This window comes from Leptonychotes weddellii, chromosome 3 (genome assembly GCF_054177405.1).
Source record: "Leptonychotes weddellii isolate Sample4059 chromosome 3, ASM5417740v2, whole genome shotgun sequence".
Classification (NCBI taxonomy): Eukaryota; Metazoa; Chordata; class Mammalia; order Carnivora; family Phocidae; genus Leptonychotes; species Leptonychotes weddellii.
Window position 1 is genome coordinate 116,198,378 of NC_138371.1, and position 17,627 is coordinate 116,216,004.

The 17,627-nt window shown below is 40.2% G+C and overlaps 1 long non-coding RNA gene across 1 annotated transcript in view; it reads right to left on the minus strand.

The window, feature by feature from the left end:
* LOC115941187 (uncharacterized) overlaps positions 1-17,627 on the minus strand; it is a 91,489-nt gene that overhangs the window by 8,561 nt on the left and 65,301 nt on the right. The gene's annotated exons all lie outside the window — the stretch shown is intronic.

Below are 17,627 nucleotides of genomic sequence, written 5' to 3' on the forward strand. Positions count from 1 at the left end.
CTCAGGTCATGATCTCAAGGTCGTGAGATCGAGCCCAGTGTTGGGCTCCATGCTCAGCATGGAGTCTACTTGAGATTCTTTCCACTCCTCCCTCTCCCTCCCCCTTCTGCTCTCCCCCTGCTACTCATGATCTCTCTCAAATAAATAAATAAATAAATAAAATCTTGGGGGAAAAAAAAAAAAGAACCATTTTCAGGGAGAACTGCCAGTTTCTAGAATTGACTCTGCCTGAAGTCTGCCTTTCCCTGTTGGAGGCTGCCACTTCAAGTCAATGCCAGGTCTCACTCTGCTTTAGAAAGTCCTCTAGGATCCATCCCAGTTGATACAACATACAGACCCAAGTATTCAGTACCGCATTTCCCAGAGCCTGAGTTACTCAGGATAGAATGCTCAAAGGGTGTGTGTGGAGGGGGTGAGTGTGGGTGGGTACTGGAGGGGAGGCTGTGGGGGAAGCTCAGAGTCTCCTAGGCCAGCTCTCTTCAGAATCTCTCCATCTGTGAGAGAACAATCGTGCTTCTCTTTCTTCTGGTTATCCAGTGGGCAGCTCTTAAATCCCACATGTGTCTGTGTTCGTGTACACAGACTCATACACGCAGAAACTCACACACATACACTTTCTTCCACACACATATAGCCCTCCCATTGAACAACAGTGTTCAATGTTTAGAGACCACACCTCAATTTTCAAAGTCCATTTACCTCAATTTAACCCTGCCTTCAATGGCAAGCAGAGTACAGTAGTTCCCCCATGCTCATCCTTCTACTTCAAAACTGTGCCTACACACCTTTTTAAAGAGACAATTACTAGTAATACTCCTTTTTATTGCAACAGAGCTCACTGATCCCCTCCCCTAGTCACATCTGACTATATGAAGACCTCATCAAACCACTGCAAGCACTGACTGCTTTTCTTATCTCTGATAAGATCCATTCTGAAGTAGGGTCTTCTCCACCCTGAACACTGCAAGGAGACCTAAGTCCCTTGTCACTAGACATAGCAAGCAGATATGGTTCCTGCCCTCATAAAGCTTACAATCTAGTGAAAAAGACACAAAACAAATGAACAAACAAGATGCATAATTACACTTACAATTAGCACTATGAAGAGAATAAAATGGTGAAACGATAGACAACAAGGCAAAGTCACCTAAGATAGGGTGGTTGGGGAGGGCCTTTTTGAAGTGTGTTGGGAAGAATATTCTCTCAAAAGGAGTAGCATGTACAAAGGCCTGGGCAAGAAAGCTCAGCTTATGGGAGTAGAGAAGTCAGAGTGTTGTGGTGCAGAGAACGGAGTTAGAGGTGTGCAGGGACGGATTATGTAGGGATTGGTAGGTTATAGTAAGAGTTTGGGTTTTATTCTGAGTGCAGTGGGAATCCACAGAGGATTTTAAGCAGAACCATTAAATAATTGAATTTATGTTTAAGAAATATTACTCTAGCTGTTTTGTGGAAGATAGGCTAGAGATGGACAAAAAGCCCTATTCAGATCCAACCTGGGTGGAGTATGGGAGTGGGTGGAGAGTTGTTCTCCCTGCTACAAATATCATATCTGTTCATCTTCTAGCCATGGAAACGGTCTTAGCTTAGAATTAGTGTTAGCATGCAACTCTCTTCCTCTCCTCCTCCACCACACACTCACCTCCCTTCTTCCCTCCCTCCGTCTCTCTGTCTCTTACACACACACACACACACACACACACACACACACACACACACACCTACCTCCCATTCCCCCTCCTCTCCTCTCCTTACTTGTCCCCATTTGGCCCTTGCTACACTCTTTCAATCGTTTTCAGTCCATGGTAACTCTTTTTCCAGTATTTTCAACATGATGTGTGACTAATGTTCCAATAAAACTCTAATATTGGAGCAAAGTTAAAGCATTAAAGCATTTAAAATTTTGCTCCTTTAAAAATTCCATTCCCAAAAAAGCTATCATTTTTTATGCACTATATGGCTTATCCCTCATGATTCTAGCCTCTTGTGAATGGTTGACATTTTTGAGTAGTTTCTCCTCAATTACCTGCCTGCCCTATTTAACTAAGTCTACGTGCCAGAGGACACAGGGTGTGGATTCAGACAGACCTTTGTTCAAATCCCTAAGCTCTAAATATTACCTCTGTGACCACAGGCAACCTCTCTGAGCCTCCAGATTTTAGTAACCTAAAGAGAATAGTTATTTCCTTATAGGTTGTAGAGGATTAAGTAGAAATTGTATGTAAACTGTCTAATACTACATTGCTTATTACGTGGTAACTAATATTGTATATGCAAACATGAAGCAAACATCATTTAGAACTTTTGGCCCCTGAAGGTTCAAATTTTCCCATTTTTTTCTGCTTACCATCTACTCTTCCTTGCCTCCATGAATTTAATCCCTCTTCCATTCTTCTTTATTCAACCTCTACTGTTCTGCTTTTACCTAACCCCTACCTGAGTCTCCCATGACCTCAGTGAAGACCCATGAAGGGAAGAACTCACACAGCTGTTTCCCTCAACAGCAGTATTTACTTATTTCAGCCTATCCCCTTCCCAAGGACTGTGCATGTTAGAGACAGTGTAATGTGTCATAATGAAAGCCATAATGGTAGAGAGACAGATCAAGAACCAAGACTGCTGGTGAGCACCGTTTGATTTATGAAGCATCATAAATATGCTGGAGGGATTTGGGGTTACAATCAAACGAATGATTTAGGAAAGTCAGATTGGGATGTGTGAAGCAACACTGAGGCCTCTGTATATTTGCCCAAATCATCCAGTGTTGGCCCAATTAACCAGCACTTCTGGACTCCCAGTATGAGCTGCTTGGCTGCACAGCATATTGTTGGTTTCCAAACTGTCTTTATTTCCTTATATTTGGAGTAGTCTTTGTACTACTTATCCCTCGCATTCAAGAATATAAACTTATTGAAGCATTTTTGCACATTGCTACTTCTAGATTACTACATTTAACAAAAGTAGCTTCTAGTTTCTTTTTATAATAAAATTCACTCAACCCCAGAGCTGTAGTAACCCTGATAATTCAGAAGATAATTCAAGATCTCCCAGTGACCCAGACATATCATTATAAACATCATTCTTGTGGTCTACATGCATAAATTCCAGTCCAGAGGGAATACTGGTTAATAAAATGCCAGATTCATTTACTATAATATCAGTTGCAATAACATTAAAAGTATCTAAACATATTTACCACTAGTAATAAAAGTAAATTCGTTTAGCTCAAGACCATTATTCAAGCAGGAATAATAATAAACAGTATTAATTGCCAACACTTACAGAGTCATTGTGTGTCAGACAATCTTTTAAGTGATTTATGTATTCACTCATAGCACTCCACGAGGTAGGTACCATTATTATTCCCATTTTACAGATAAGGAAACTGAGGAAGGTCACAAAGCGAGTGGCAGAATCAGGGCTTCAACTAAAAAGAAATCAGGCTTTAAGTTCTACAACCTCATTATTATGCTTTACTCCTCTCTTCCTTTCATTCAGAAATAGTCACTTTTAATAGAAATTGGGAAAATGTTTACTCACAAAGGCAGGTTGAGGAATAAATAAATAACCAAGGGTTTAAACTTTATAGTACGCCCCAGACCAGTATAAACATGTACTTACTGAAATGGAGAAAAGAGCATAAGTTATTGCTCTTTTACCTAGGGACCCAGGTTCCACACAGCCCCCTTTGTCACTGACATGCCTGAGGCTGAATCTGTGCATACTGAGCAAGGGCCTGCTTCTGGAGTGTGGACACAAAGACATCTCAGCCCCGTGGACAGCCTGGGAGCATGGGGACATATATGCAAGATGCACAGGGAACCCCTTCTTGCAGCAGATTCATTTCTGATGAAAAGACAAGGTGTTCATTCATTAAACAAACATTTATTGAGCACCCATTATATATACCAGGCATTGTTTTTTGCTCTTGGGATCCAAGAGTAAACAAAGCACAAAAATCTTTCAAGAAGTTTACATTGTAGTGAAGGACAGACAATAACAAGATAAATAAGTAAAATAGATAGTAGGTTTGATAATTTAAGTGAATAGGAGAAAAAATAAAGTAGGAAAAGGGGATAGAAAGAATTAAATGTGACTGAAAGTTTAGACAGGGGTAGAAAGGGAGATTTTTCTGAGAAGATGCTATTTGAGTTGCAAAGAGCAACTTTTTTGTGCCCTTCTTCCCCCAAATTAAATTATAACCCAAAGGATGATCATCTCAAGATTACAGAGTAAAAATGGTTATTGAACCTCTATTATTTCAATCACTCAGAGTCAGCCAACATAAACCTATAAACCAAACAAAGCTTTCATAGATTTATGTGGGGCGGAGGGGAGAACAGAAAAAGAAAAAAAGATTTCTTACACATTGAATTGACTTCTTGCTCTGTCTTCCATCTACTGATGTGGTCTATGTGCCCTGCTTACTCACACAAAGGATGTATGTATGAAAACAACTGGTTGGCAAGTTAAAAATAATATTAACCATTTGCTTTTGCTATCCAATTTCAAATGTTTTGGTGATTATTCTCACTTAATAGAAATAAATGCACACTTTGGTGTAATGCCAACCCAGCCTCAGCTAAATGACTAGAAGTGGGAACAAACTGCTATTAGGATTTACTAGCTATAAAACTAGCTCTAATGGAAGTCAAAAGGAAGTCTGTTCCCAAGTGGAGGATGCTTAAGCCAGCTGTTTGCTATATGTGTGGGTGCTGAAGAAAGCATTCCAGTAACAACACCAAGTCCAAAGGCATGGAGGTCTGAGAGGGCTTATTAGCAAGTCTGGGGAACTGTATAGTGTTCCACATCATTAGCACATAAACACAGGCATGAAGACAGACCACCAAAAGACCACCTTTCAAAATGTCTCAGCCTTCCATTCCTGGTGTGACATCTTAATTCTTGGTGTCCTGGTGTCTGAACAGCACCTCAGAACCTGTAGCTAGATACCCTCTGGGGCACTTTTACAGTGGAGACAGGGAACCTGAAATCCAAGATCAAGGACAAAGAGTTTATGTGAGGAGGTCACTCCTCCTTTCCATCTTACCCCATACACCTCCATCTCTGAGGATCTGAGAGTAAACTCCTACTGATGACCCTGGGACAACAAAATTGCTAGTTATGGCTCTTCCAGGGACTGGTGGGAGACGGTCCCAGACAGCCAGGGCTTAAACCTAATGACACATTTAGGCATTATCCTATAGCTGGGGATTGCTGCTGAGCGTTCATAAGCAGGGGAATGACATGATCATATGCTTCACACATTTATTTTAAAGTTGGAATAATAATATATTTGAAAGTACTTTGCAAACCTTAAAATTTTATTTTTTTCCCCAGTTCTTGGCACATAGGATGGCTTAGTAACATTTGTAGAATGAATGAGGGAGTGAAAGACAGACCAACCCCGCAGAAACAAATTCCCTATACTCCCAGAAGAACAGCTTTAGAGCCCTTAAACCTGTGAGGAAAGCTGATCCACAGTGATTTCATGGGCACCATCTAAAAACTTGATGGAAACTACTTGAATTGGAGAGCTTCTAAGGATCTTTCCAATGTTCTATTTCATCATGGAAACTATAACAAATATTCTCTTGCTTAGAAAAGTGAGCGGAAAGAAGTCAGACTGAAAGATATGTAACCACTGCTTGGATCACTGAGTTTTTGAATTGAGAAATAGTTTGATAAAGCAGGGCATACCATATGCCAAGAAAATGTTCATGAGGACACGAGGAAAGTAGGAATAAGCCAAAGAACCCAATAAATTGTGGAACAGGAAAAAGGATCCTATTCGGTTCAATAAACCTGGCATTTTTGGAACTTTAAACTTTTCTTTCTGTCTGTACTATTGCAGCTCTCAATCAGTCATTCCATATAAATATCAAAGTATTTCAAGCTTATTTGTACTTTTTGCTTCAGTGACCATGCAGACAATTTATGTTTACAAGGCTGAATGAAATCCACAGTTCTGCCTGAATTCCTTTTCCCCTTTAGAGATTTTGCTGCCTTCTGGTTTGGGTTCCCTCCAATTTGTGAGAATAATGTGTTCTACCACATCCTCTCTCCCCCTTCCTTCTGATGCTATCCTTCATTAACTGCAAAGTTTCCTCTCCTCCATGGATTCCACTGGCTTCTTCAACTTTTCCCAGGGACAAATAGCCCTCTCACTTAGGGACTTGTCTACCTTGTGCTCAGAATCAGCAACATCTGCTAGCTTGTTCTCCTACACCCTGGGCTACTTACAACTGTCCTGACTTGTAATCCCAGCAGAACTAAGGTCCAAGGGGACATTTATGCCCCAATCTACAAAAAGCTTCTCCATAGGATTTGATTTACAATTACACTGACATGAGAAAGCATTGATGGAAAAAATTGACTTATGAAATCAGTATGCACGCTCCAATCATTTGTGACAGAGCTCACTATCTCAAGATAAAAAAAATTTAGAATGATCAGATTTGCTTTGGTGACGGAATGGCTTTGTCTTACTCTTAGTACTACTTCTGTTCTAAAATATAACTAAAATATGATCTTAATAACACTCTTTCTTCCTACATTAATGCCACATTCAGTATCTCAGATTTGACACAATAGCTTAGCCAAAGAATGTTATCATCTATGAAGAGTAGTATTTTTAAAAAGTGCTCATTTCCTTATAATACACTGTTATTCTCTGGATGGGCCTCCCTTGTCCTAATTTAACTTGGGAAGGAGAGAGCAGGTAGGAAAAATGATGAGACCTTGGGAGCATAACTCAGGAGGTAGGGGGAGACCAAGTTTGCCATGAAGAGGCAGAGCAGTTGTGGAGGGAAATTATCCAGTCGATAAAAGCTGGTCCTTAGGAAGACACTTGAGTGAGTTAATGCAAGTTGTCCAAGGCAGCAATGGGGATCTCAGCTCTCACTCTCTCTCCTCCTCTTGCCATCTAGACTTTATGAAAGAGTTGCCTCCCCTTTCTTGGCTTTATTCACTCCTCAATCTACCACACTCTGTTTTTTGCATACACATACACCTTTGAGTGAAATTGTTGTGCTCTTTGACAGTCACCAACATTTTTGTTGTTAAATCCAGCAGACATGTCTCAGTTGCTCCATTGTCTGAATTCCCTGCAGCATGAGACACACTGTTGAACATCCCCACCTCAAAACTCTCTCATCCCCTTGCTTTATAACCCCTTTTTCCCCAGGTATTCCTCTGGCCACTATTTTCCAATATCTTTCTCTGCATCTTTTTTTTCTTTTTTGACTCTTCTTTTAAATATCAGTATCCCCCAGATATTTGCCATTGGTCTTTTTTCTTTTCATTTTATGTACTTATACCTACTCACATGGAATTCGTTTCCATTTTCTTGCTGATGACTCTCAGCCAACCTATAATCCAACTTTCCCCTGACCTAAACTCAGCAATCTAAAACTAAATTCCTCATCTTCCTGCCAATGCCCCCCAACCTGTCCCATCTCTTGTCTCTACCTACTGACTCTTCCTACTGCCTCACTGGCACTCAGTCACAAAATCCTGACCATCAGGCCTATAGGTTCTAGAATTCAGCCACTTCTCCCTTAATTCCATGTTTTCTTTCAGGCTACTTTTCCCCACTGGGTCTTCCAACTTCCACTCTCATTCCCCTTCAATCCATTCTACAATCTGCAGCCAAAGTACTCTTAATAAAATGCAAATCTAATCCATCATTTACCATTCTTAAGTGACTTTCCATTAAACTCAGAATAAAGATAAATTTTCTCTACTGGTTATAAGGCCTTCAGGCATGGTCCTTCCGTTCCTTATCTCTTACTATCCCAGCCTTCTTCTGGGTCCTCCCACTCAGTCCTGCCCACGTGTTCCACCCACCTGAATATGGAAGGAAGGAAGGACTTGCAATCTCAATCAATCTCAATTGATCAATCTCTCTTTCTTTTCTCTCTCTTCCCTAGATCATTGCACATGCTGCTCCTTACGTCTGGAAACACCAATTCCTCTCCCTATCCCTGATGTCAGTCAGTCAGATAGATAGATAGATAGGTAGATATAGATATCCTTTACCTTTTCACTTAGATGTCAGTTCCTCCAGGGGTCTTCTGTGACCCTCCCAGGAGGGGTCAGGCATCTCCTATAGGTTTTATACCTCCCCTTGTTGGAATACACAGCACTCATCACTGTGTTGGTTCATGTGTCTCCTCTCACACATGATACGTGGAGCTCCTTGCAGGCAAAGCTGCAGTTTATCCTCACAGCCCTAGGCCTAGCATATAAGATACCTTCAATCAAGGGTCCACAAATAAACAAATGATAATCTAAGAAAAACAGAATTAAATTTTCCTCATGCACATTAATATTTCAATACTGAATTTAGAGTAACAAAACCAAATACAATTTACTTCTACATGTGTTTTTTTATAAGCTACACAATACCTCATAAAACAAGTGAAAACAAGAAAAAAGGTCTAAGTTTAAATGGCTTTTCCAAATCATTTAACTGCATAAAGCTCAGGGTAGCCTTTCTCAGTGTTTCAGCTCTTCTGACCTGTAAGCTACCCAAGGCTTTGGACCTATTCCTTTTAGCTTCTTTTGAGGCTAGAGAACTATTAAACACTTCACTCCATGCCCTTGCTATTGACTGTGTGTGCCCCCAACTGTCGCTAATTCTCTTTTGGACCTACTTTCTCTTTGTCAAAGGAAGCTCTGTGACTCACCAGCTTACAACCTGGCTTCTTAAGCTAGTAGACCTGTTTGCTCAAAGAAGATGAACATAATTAACCACTACACACCACACAATTAAATTAGGAAAACACTGAATAGACAGATCTCTGCAGAATCAGAAAATATCTGCTTATGAGCTGCAGGTATCTAGAATCATTATTTTTTCTCAGCATGAGGTCACAATTCAGCCACACTTGTCCACATTGTCATAGTGAATACTAAAATACAACAAATAATTGCTCATGAGGGAACTATGCTCTTAGTGCTCAGTGCTTTTTTCCCCGCACAGGAAAATGATATTTTACCAAAAATAATTTATACCTTGGCATCTGAAGTAATGCAAATTGATGAAAATATAAGACTCCATTAAAATTAAGGATAAGAAATACTTTGGCTTGCACAATGGGCAGATTGAGAACTCTGGTGAATGTTAGAAATGTGGGCCGCACATTGTGTTCTAAATGCACTAATAGAGGTTATACAGGTGGTCTGTTCCCAATACATGTGAAAACACACCCTACATAAAAACCTTAATGAATATTTACTGCAACAACTGTATAGAATTTATCCTAAATTTGTACTTCTTTGTACTTCTGAAAGTAGGAATACAAAAGGCTAAAAGATTGGCAGCCTCAAAGATTTTTATTTTAAGATTTTATTTATTTATGTTTGTGTGTCAGAGAGAGAGCAAGCAAGCACGAGTGGGGGAGGAGGGGCAGAGGGAGAAGCAGACTCCCCACTGAGTGGGGAACCCCATGTGGGATTTGATCCCAGGATCCTGGGATTATGACCTGAGCTGAAGGCAGATGTACCACCCAGGTACCCTAGCCTCAAAGATTTTTAAACACAGATTTAGAGGGTCTATTTTTTAGGTCCTTGTTATATAGGTTCTATGATTCACTAAATAATTACATAGGTGTTGACCCTATCCTCAGGTTGCTCACAGTGTGATGAGGAGAGGAGGAGAAGGAGAGGAAAAAAGAAAAAGAAGAAACAAACATTTGCTGAGTATCAGCTATGGGCCAGGAACTATATAAAATGTTATATATAATTTCATTTAATCTTCATGAAAACTCCATGTGGTTGGGATTATTAGCTCTGTCTCACAGAAAGAGATGTTCAGTGAGATCTGCTTTCAAAGATTATCTTGGTGGGAACTTGCTGAAGAGCAAGGTGATAAGAACTGTACAAGCTACAGAAGGAGGCAGGCCTGTGTAACCCAATGGATGATAAGAAATAAGAGTGTGGGAAGGAGATTTGCATGGTTAGACCTTAAGAATTTGGAGATCCCCATTTTGATGTCTCTGTTCTGAGAAGACAGCTAGAAATATGGGTCTGGAGTTCAGGGGAATTCAGGGCTGAAGGCATGAATGAGATCCTTAGGGATTAGGTACAAATCCAGCAGAGAAAAGGCTGAGGACTAAATTTTGGGTTTAAAAACAAAACAACACAACAACAACAACAAAAACACCACTTAAGAAAGAAGAGGAATTCACCAAAAAGGCTAAGATGGAATTGTCTGAAATGCAAAAAAAGGAACAGGAGAACACAGTGTCATGGAACAAGGACTGCAAAGTAGAAGCAGATGTCCAAGGAGGGCTGCATAGACGTTTATGTCTCATACGGGGTGGGGTGGGGGGTGGGGGAGGCTGGTTGAGTTATGGGCTGAGGAGAAGTCTGCTGAGATGGAGGGGCAGAAGATGGACCAGAAAGCAGATAACTTATTGGTTTACAAACTGGCCCCCATGCAGGGAGGTCAAGGAAAGACCAAAGAAAGAGGCAGACCATTCCAGACTGGTAGGTAGCAGCTTTCATAAGCAATAAGAAGTAAGTAAGGGAACATAGGAGTCTTGTCCTGGAGGCTGCAAGATGAGTAGATCTCCACATCTGCCTGCTAGAAGTTTACACAGAGGCCTTAGCTGGGTTCAGTCATGTACCGTCCAGATGGTCTCAACAATACCTTACTATCTTAAGGCTGTGTCCCTGAGGCAGCATCTAGTGCGGGGAAGGCAGGTGGAATGCATACCCCAAGGACAGGTGAAGACGCTGGGGTCCTCTGATTACCTGGGTCCAACTCTCAGGCAACCAAAGGTCACATCCTCCTCTCGATGACCTCCTCCAACACAGTTTTCTCCCAATGGGTGGCACACTCCAAACCTAGCAGAGGGCTGTGTATAGAGTCTCAGAAATGTTTGTTTAATGACTGAAGGATTTAATCAATTAATCCTTGAAGGACCCCAGAGAAAATGGGAGGAAATGAGATCAAGTGGTGAGATTCAGCCCTGTACAAGAGGGACGTCACCTCTTCCTTTGAAGCTGGCATCACCAACAATAAGCATGTTGTTGAATAGAGGAGACACTCAAATGTTTGTGGAAAAAGGAAAGAAATTATATTAAGGGTGTTATCAAAATATAGGTCATCAGTGTTCCTTAATTTCAGTTAGAAAATTTTATTTTAAAAAATTTCTATCAGTGCTTGCTTCGGCAGCACATATACTAAAAAAATTTCTATCAGGGACACCTGAGTGGCTCAGTCAGTTGAGCGTCTGCCTTTGGCTCAGGTCAGGATCCCAGGGCCCTGGGATGGAGTCCCCATCGGGCTCCTTGCTCAGTGGGGAGTCTGCTACTCCCTCTGCCTGCTGCTCCCCCTGCTTGTTCTCATTCTCTCTCTCTCCCATAAATAAATAAATAAATAAATCTTAAAAAATAATATTTATCATTTATTTATTTAAATAAATAAATGAAGCCAGCAATGGAAGTTGAATTTTGGTAATCAACAACAATTTTGTAGTAGGCATGCTAAAATGGCCTTCTCTTGATTCTTCACCATAAATGGCACAAGCCTTTCACTGTTGATAGTTTAATACTATGCTTAAAAGGAAATAGATTATTGAGCATTATAGAAATTAAGTTATTTTAAAACATGGTGAAGATTCTCATGCTGCTATAATATAGGATATGTTCATGGATAAAAAAAAGATGAGATGCATAAAAATAAGAATGAAATGTGGAAATTTGTTCTTCTAACTTGGTGTTTATCCAATGAGTAAGGACAGAGCCATAGGAAGAAAAGATGTTAAGAAACTCTTTAAAAAATATAACCATACAATGGGCTTAAAATCCTATGGCTATGTCAAAAGAAATGTAAACCTGTAGAAAATTTAGATATTGCTTAGCAGGGTTTACCTGTTCTATTCATGTCCTACAAGTGCCATCTGAGACAGCACTGGGAGTCCAGCCCCAGGTAAGAGCAGATTCTGCAAGACGTAGCTCTTTGTCACAGAAACGCCAGCTACCTCATTTCCCTCTTCTCTGACTTGGAAAGTCTGCATTCCACACGTACTGGCTTCTATGCTCCCTGTCTAGGCTTCCACTGACAGGAATGCAAAGCCAGACATTTTTAAATGACGCAGGTTATGGAACACTGGAAAATCGTGTTGTATTCCCAAATGTTCAGAGGATAAACTTTTTTAATTATTCTGAGATTCCTAATGAAACACCAATTTTCTCCAATTCCCCCCCACCAATGTTTTCAAGGAGTGATATCTGGATAATGAGAGGTAATAAACTAATTTCCTTTTCCTCCCCATTCTCATTGTTACCACATGATCAATTGGAATTGAATAACTACAATAATTTCAAAAACTGCTACAATCTGCAAACTGCTTTCTTCCATGTCTCGTTTATTCTCTACTGCGCTGCCAGATCAATCTTCCAAACACATGCATAATTTACCATGTTGAGGCCCTGTTGAAGAACCTACAATGGCTCCTATTGTCTGCTACATTAAGTCTTAATTCCTTGTGCAGCTTCAGATTTTGGCTCCATTCCTACTTATATTTATACTACTTATACTCCTGCACTCCAAGGCACCCTCCTCTTGAACATAACCATCTCCTTTCTGTTCAGGGCCATTTTCATCTTTGACCCATGCCTATCCTGTCCTGTCGCCATTTCCATACCAGTTAGAATGCCTTCTTTTCCCCTCCAACCCCCTCCCAACTCCTTTTCCACCCCTCCAAGGCCAGGGTAAGCTCTACACCTTCCAGAGTTCTCTAACTCTTCCGGTTCCAGTTGGGCACCCTTCCTGCCAGTGGCAAACAAAGTCAAAACTAGGTAGTATTTTGGAAGGAGATAGTATACTTAATTGTTCTTTGTTGGGGCCTCTTTGGAAATACATCTTAAATTTCTTTCTGATTCCCTACATAATCTAGGAAAGGGCAAAGCAAGTAGGAGACCTAAATACTTACTGAGGCCTTGAGTGTAGAGTATGTACCTGTCCTTTAGCTCTGAGGTCACAATGGTTTATCTCTGGCTAAATGTCAGCAGCTGGAGAACCAGTTACTAGCATTCTTACTACAAACCCAATTCTCACATTGTATCTTTAGCAAATGCAAATCTATAACTGGTTCAGTCAAAGAGAAGCATTTAGAACTGCATTCAATTTTAACCAAAATGAAATGTTTGCCTCTGGCTGGTTTTCACTGTTTTTTCAGAAAAGTACTGTTGGTTTGGAATTTGTGCCCTATTTTAAGTGTGATAAGAAGCTAAAGAGAAGAAATTATGTGGGAGCTTATGGCTGTGGAAACTTTAAGCCTTGGTCATCCCCAACTCTTTTATGTCATTTGTTAGCCTGGGCTCAATTCCTGTGGTCATGTTGCCTGCAAGAATTTCCATTACTTCAGATGGCATCCTTTCAGGGCTACCAACATTTAGTGCCTGTTTTAATACTTTTGACTCATTTAGGAAAGACATGGCTGATGTGGAATGAAATGGAACTTGGGATTCTTGGTTGAACTCTTAGAGTTCTGTTCATCAGATACTTAAAGAAGAGATAGGCCTTCCCTAGACTCTCCTCAATCTATTTCCTCATTCATTTCAAATATTAGAATTAGCTCCCCCCTGAATTTGTATTTTAAATGTTAATTATATATTAACAAAAGAACCAGAATAAATAGCATTTATATTTTTGGTTTTCTGTGATTATTTATGTCTCTGCCTTCAGAATGAAATCATTTCCTTCCTGACTAATCAGAAGGCTGAATTTAGGTAACAGAGTATAGTTGTGGACTGAAACTAGATTTCTAAAAAGAAAAGTAATTTCATAGCTGACTATGCATGTCTTAATTGAATGCCATCCTACACTGCCTGGCAACCACATATTCATTCTTCAAGACCAAGTTCAAATGTCTTTCTCTCTGTGAAGCCTTCTCTAGCTTCCCCAAGCAGAGTTTGGCATCTTTCCTTCATATCCTAACAGCACATTTTTTTTTTTTGTGAAGTCACAAATATTTACTGAGCACCTACTTTCCATTAGTCAGTGTCTTATACCCTTGCCATAATATACTTTATGGAGTTTATCAGCTCGCCCATCTGTCTCGCCCTCCCACTCAACTTCCAGAGGGTGAGTACTACGTTTTACTCATTTACCTATCCTTCTGCACAATGCTTGCACACAGTACATGCTCAATGGAATGATTTATACCATAAACTACAGGAGGCAGTGGTTCCTGAGCAGCTACATGAGTAACATCAGAGACAGGGAGACCAATTCATCAAATCTGTGGTTTTGAGGTGGAAGAGTTTGTCTGGGCTTCTAGCCTTGGGCACCTGAGGTGAAGGTTGGGAAGATGGAGTTTAGGCCTGAAAGTCTGAGCTGTCAACAGAAATCATCTAAATAGCTCCTGGATTTGCCTCCTATTACCTATTACCACTGCTTCTAACTTCTTAAGACATTCCTCATTTCTTGCCTGAATTTACTGATGACCTCTAAATTGGTCTCTCTAACTCCATAGTATTCTTTTCCTCCCTAGTTTCTTCTAATCCATCTTTAACATAACCATTAGCCTGATCTAAAAACAAATACTTGTTTGCCTAAAATCCTTTCAACCCTTAAAATCTTTCAGTGATTATACATACACATACACACAGGCCTGTGTGTATTGCCTTCAATTTGAAATCCAGATGCCTTGTTGTGATGTTCAACTCCATCCATGGTCCAGTCCTTCCTTCCTCATCACTGTTACTCCTCCACACATACCCTTTTCTCCAATTATACTAAGCTACTGGAAGTTCCCTGAAAGTTCCAAACCATCATACCTTTACTCCTTGGCATATGATGCTTCCTTTTCCTGGATTGAAATCTTTCATATCCTTTGTCTTACTCAACTCACTCTAGCTCAACTTTTCAGGTTGGTGGTACCTCATCTGAGATGCTTTCCTTAACCATCCCCCCACATCCCAACTGGGTTAGGTGCCCAGTGCATGAGCTCCCATACCAATGGATGCATTCCCCTAATACAGAAGGTCTTACAATGGTACAGCACTTGTCTGACTTGTCCAGGACACTGAGCTTCTTTTTTTTAAAGATTTTATTTATTTATTTGACAGAGAGAGACATAGCGAGAGAGGGAACACAAGCAGGGAGAGTGGGAGAGGGAGAAGCAGGCTTCCCGCCAACCAGGGAGCCCGATGCGGGGCTCAATCCCAGGACCCTGAGATCACAACCTGAGCTGAAGGCAGACGCCTAATGACTGAGCCACCCAGGCACCCTGACACTGAGCTTCTTGAAGATAGGCACACTTTCTTATTTGCATCTGTCACTGTCTCAGTGGGTTCTTCCCTGATCAGCCCACTTAATACACACACAAACACACACACACACACACACACACAGGTTTCCTATTTGCATTCCCTGCTTTATATTTCTCTCTGTAACACTTATCACATTCTAACAAACTATATAATGTACTGACTTATTTTATCATATATTTATGCACTAGAGGTAAATTGCACGAGAGCAAGAATTTGAAAGTCTATATTTTATAAAACTCTTTTGAATTTCCCTGGTCTCATGGATGGCTTTTCCCTTCTACCTGGCTTTATGTTATGGTCACGTTATTAAGAAATAACCACTTACACCTTTCTGAGGGAAATTGCTGGAGTCCTTTTGTTCTTGCATGTGCCCACATACATCACTAATATCCTGTTTTCCTAACATTTGAATGCCAAGATGCTTGAAACTGTGCTCTGGTTTTTATTGTCAGAATTTCTGTTACCTCTTCATAGATTGACTCCTTCTAACAATATAAAATTCTGTCCCTGCTTAGTTACTTCAAAGCAGCTGCTTTAGAAGGCATCTCCCCTGCTGCCAGTCAAGTTAATAAAGAGAAACATTTATTTCTCCATTTTGTTTGTGTATTTTTTTTTGCTGGTCTCAAAAGATTTTGTCAGTTTCCTTCATTGTTAGATTCTGAGAGTCTAGAACAGTGCTTGACATAGAGCAGGTGCCCATGAAATATTTGTTAAATAAATGAATTTGTATCTTCCGTGTTTGGTATGACACCTGGCACATAATAGACCCTCAATACATGTTAATAAGCTAATGGAGGATTTTAAGAAACAGGGATGCAAAATCAATCAAAGACAAAATGGATAAAAATGCCATTCTAGACTTCTCCTTCTTCCCCATGTTCTGTATCTAATCAATTGCCACATTATGGTTTACTTCTTAAAAACCTTCCTAATATTTTCTATTCTTTTCCTGCCACTTCCACTATTTCATTCATGTCCCTGTCACCTCCATTATGGACTATTACAGTATTCTTCTAGTTAGTTTCCATGCCTTCAGTCTTGTTCTCCTCCACTCAATCTGATTCTAAGTGATGTTTCTAAAATGTGTGCAGGAGCATTATTCCCCTGACTGGTGAATCCCATTATCTGAGGGATCACATTTAGATTCCTCTGTAAGAATGAGGTCCTTCATGACCTGGCTCCTTCCCATCCTTACCTTCTACCCCACTCTACCCTACCCCACATGTACTCTGAACTCCTGCCTTCCCAAACAATTGCAATTTTTAAAGCACTTCTTTCAGATTTCTGTGCCTCTGTTCTCTTTGCTTGGGGCAGCCCTCATCTACTTTGTACAGCTGATGAACTTTACCTTCCAAAATTTAACTTAATGTTGCTTCTTCTTTGAAGTCCTCTTTGACCCCCGAGTAAAACTGTTGCTCCTTCCTATGCTTCCTAAAGCACTCATCAACCTGTAAACTGTCACAGCCCATTCATTATCACTCTTGGCTGTGACACCTGAACTCATATGTCTTGAGAAAAAGCTCTTGTTTGGATCCATCAAAGGCTTCCTTCTCCATGAGTAAAACCATCTAAGCGATCCATTTAAAGTTTTCAACATGAATTAGGAATTCTTTCTCAGAAGGCACAAAGAAACTGAAGAGATTTCTTACCTGAGTGAACCTTATTGAAACTGGCAAGAGAAAATGATGCCTTGCTTTGAGATTGTGGAAGTTTCTTATTTAACTGCCCAGAGCAGTTATCAAAGAGTTTAAGAAACATGTCAAGAAGTCCAGTGTAATATGGGTGACTGAGTGAGAACTCTGATTATAAAACTGGGAAGAATTTCTTTTCCTGAGCCACTCAATATAAAAGTATTTAAGTAATCACTTCAAAGAACAAATTATAATGGAATAAATAAATTGTAACAGCAGTAAGCATACAGTAGTAGTATTTTGGCGCTTCATTTTTTTTTTTTTTTAACTGAACACTACCTATTCCTATAGAGGCCTTAGAAAATACAAATAAATATGGACTCTCTTTCTAGCACAATCACTATCAGGGAGAACATACTGTGCACCTCCAAAAGAATCTCAGTATTTTTCCTCACTTCCTTTTAAAACAATACTGTTGCTAAAGTTTGGTGAATAAAGAAAATATGTCCTATTTGGTAACCATTTGCAAATAGTGTACTTTCTTCTCTTAAAACTGTTAAGTGGGGGGGACGGAGCAAGATGGCGGAGGAGTAGGAGACCTGGATTTCGTCTCCTCTCAGGAATTCAGCTGGATAGGGATCAAACCATTCTGAACACCTACAAACTCAACAGGAGATCGAAGAAAAGAAGAGCAACAACTCTCTCATC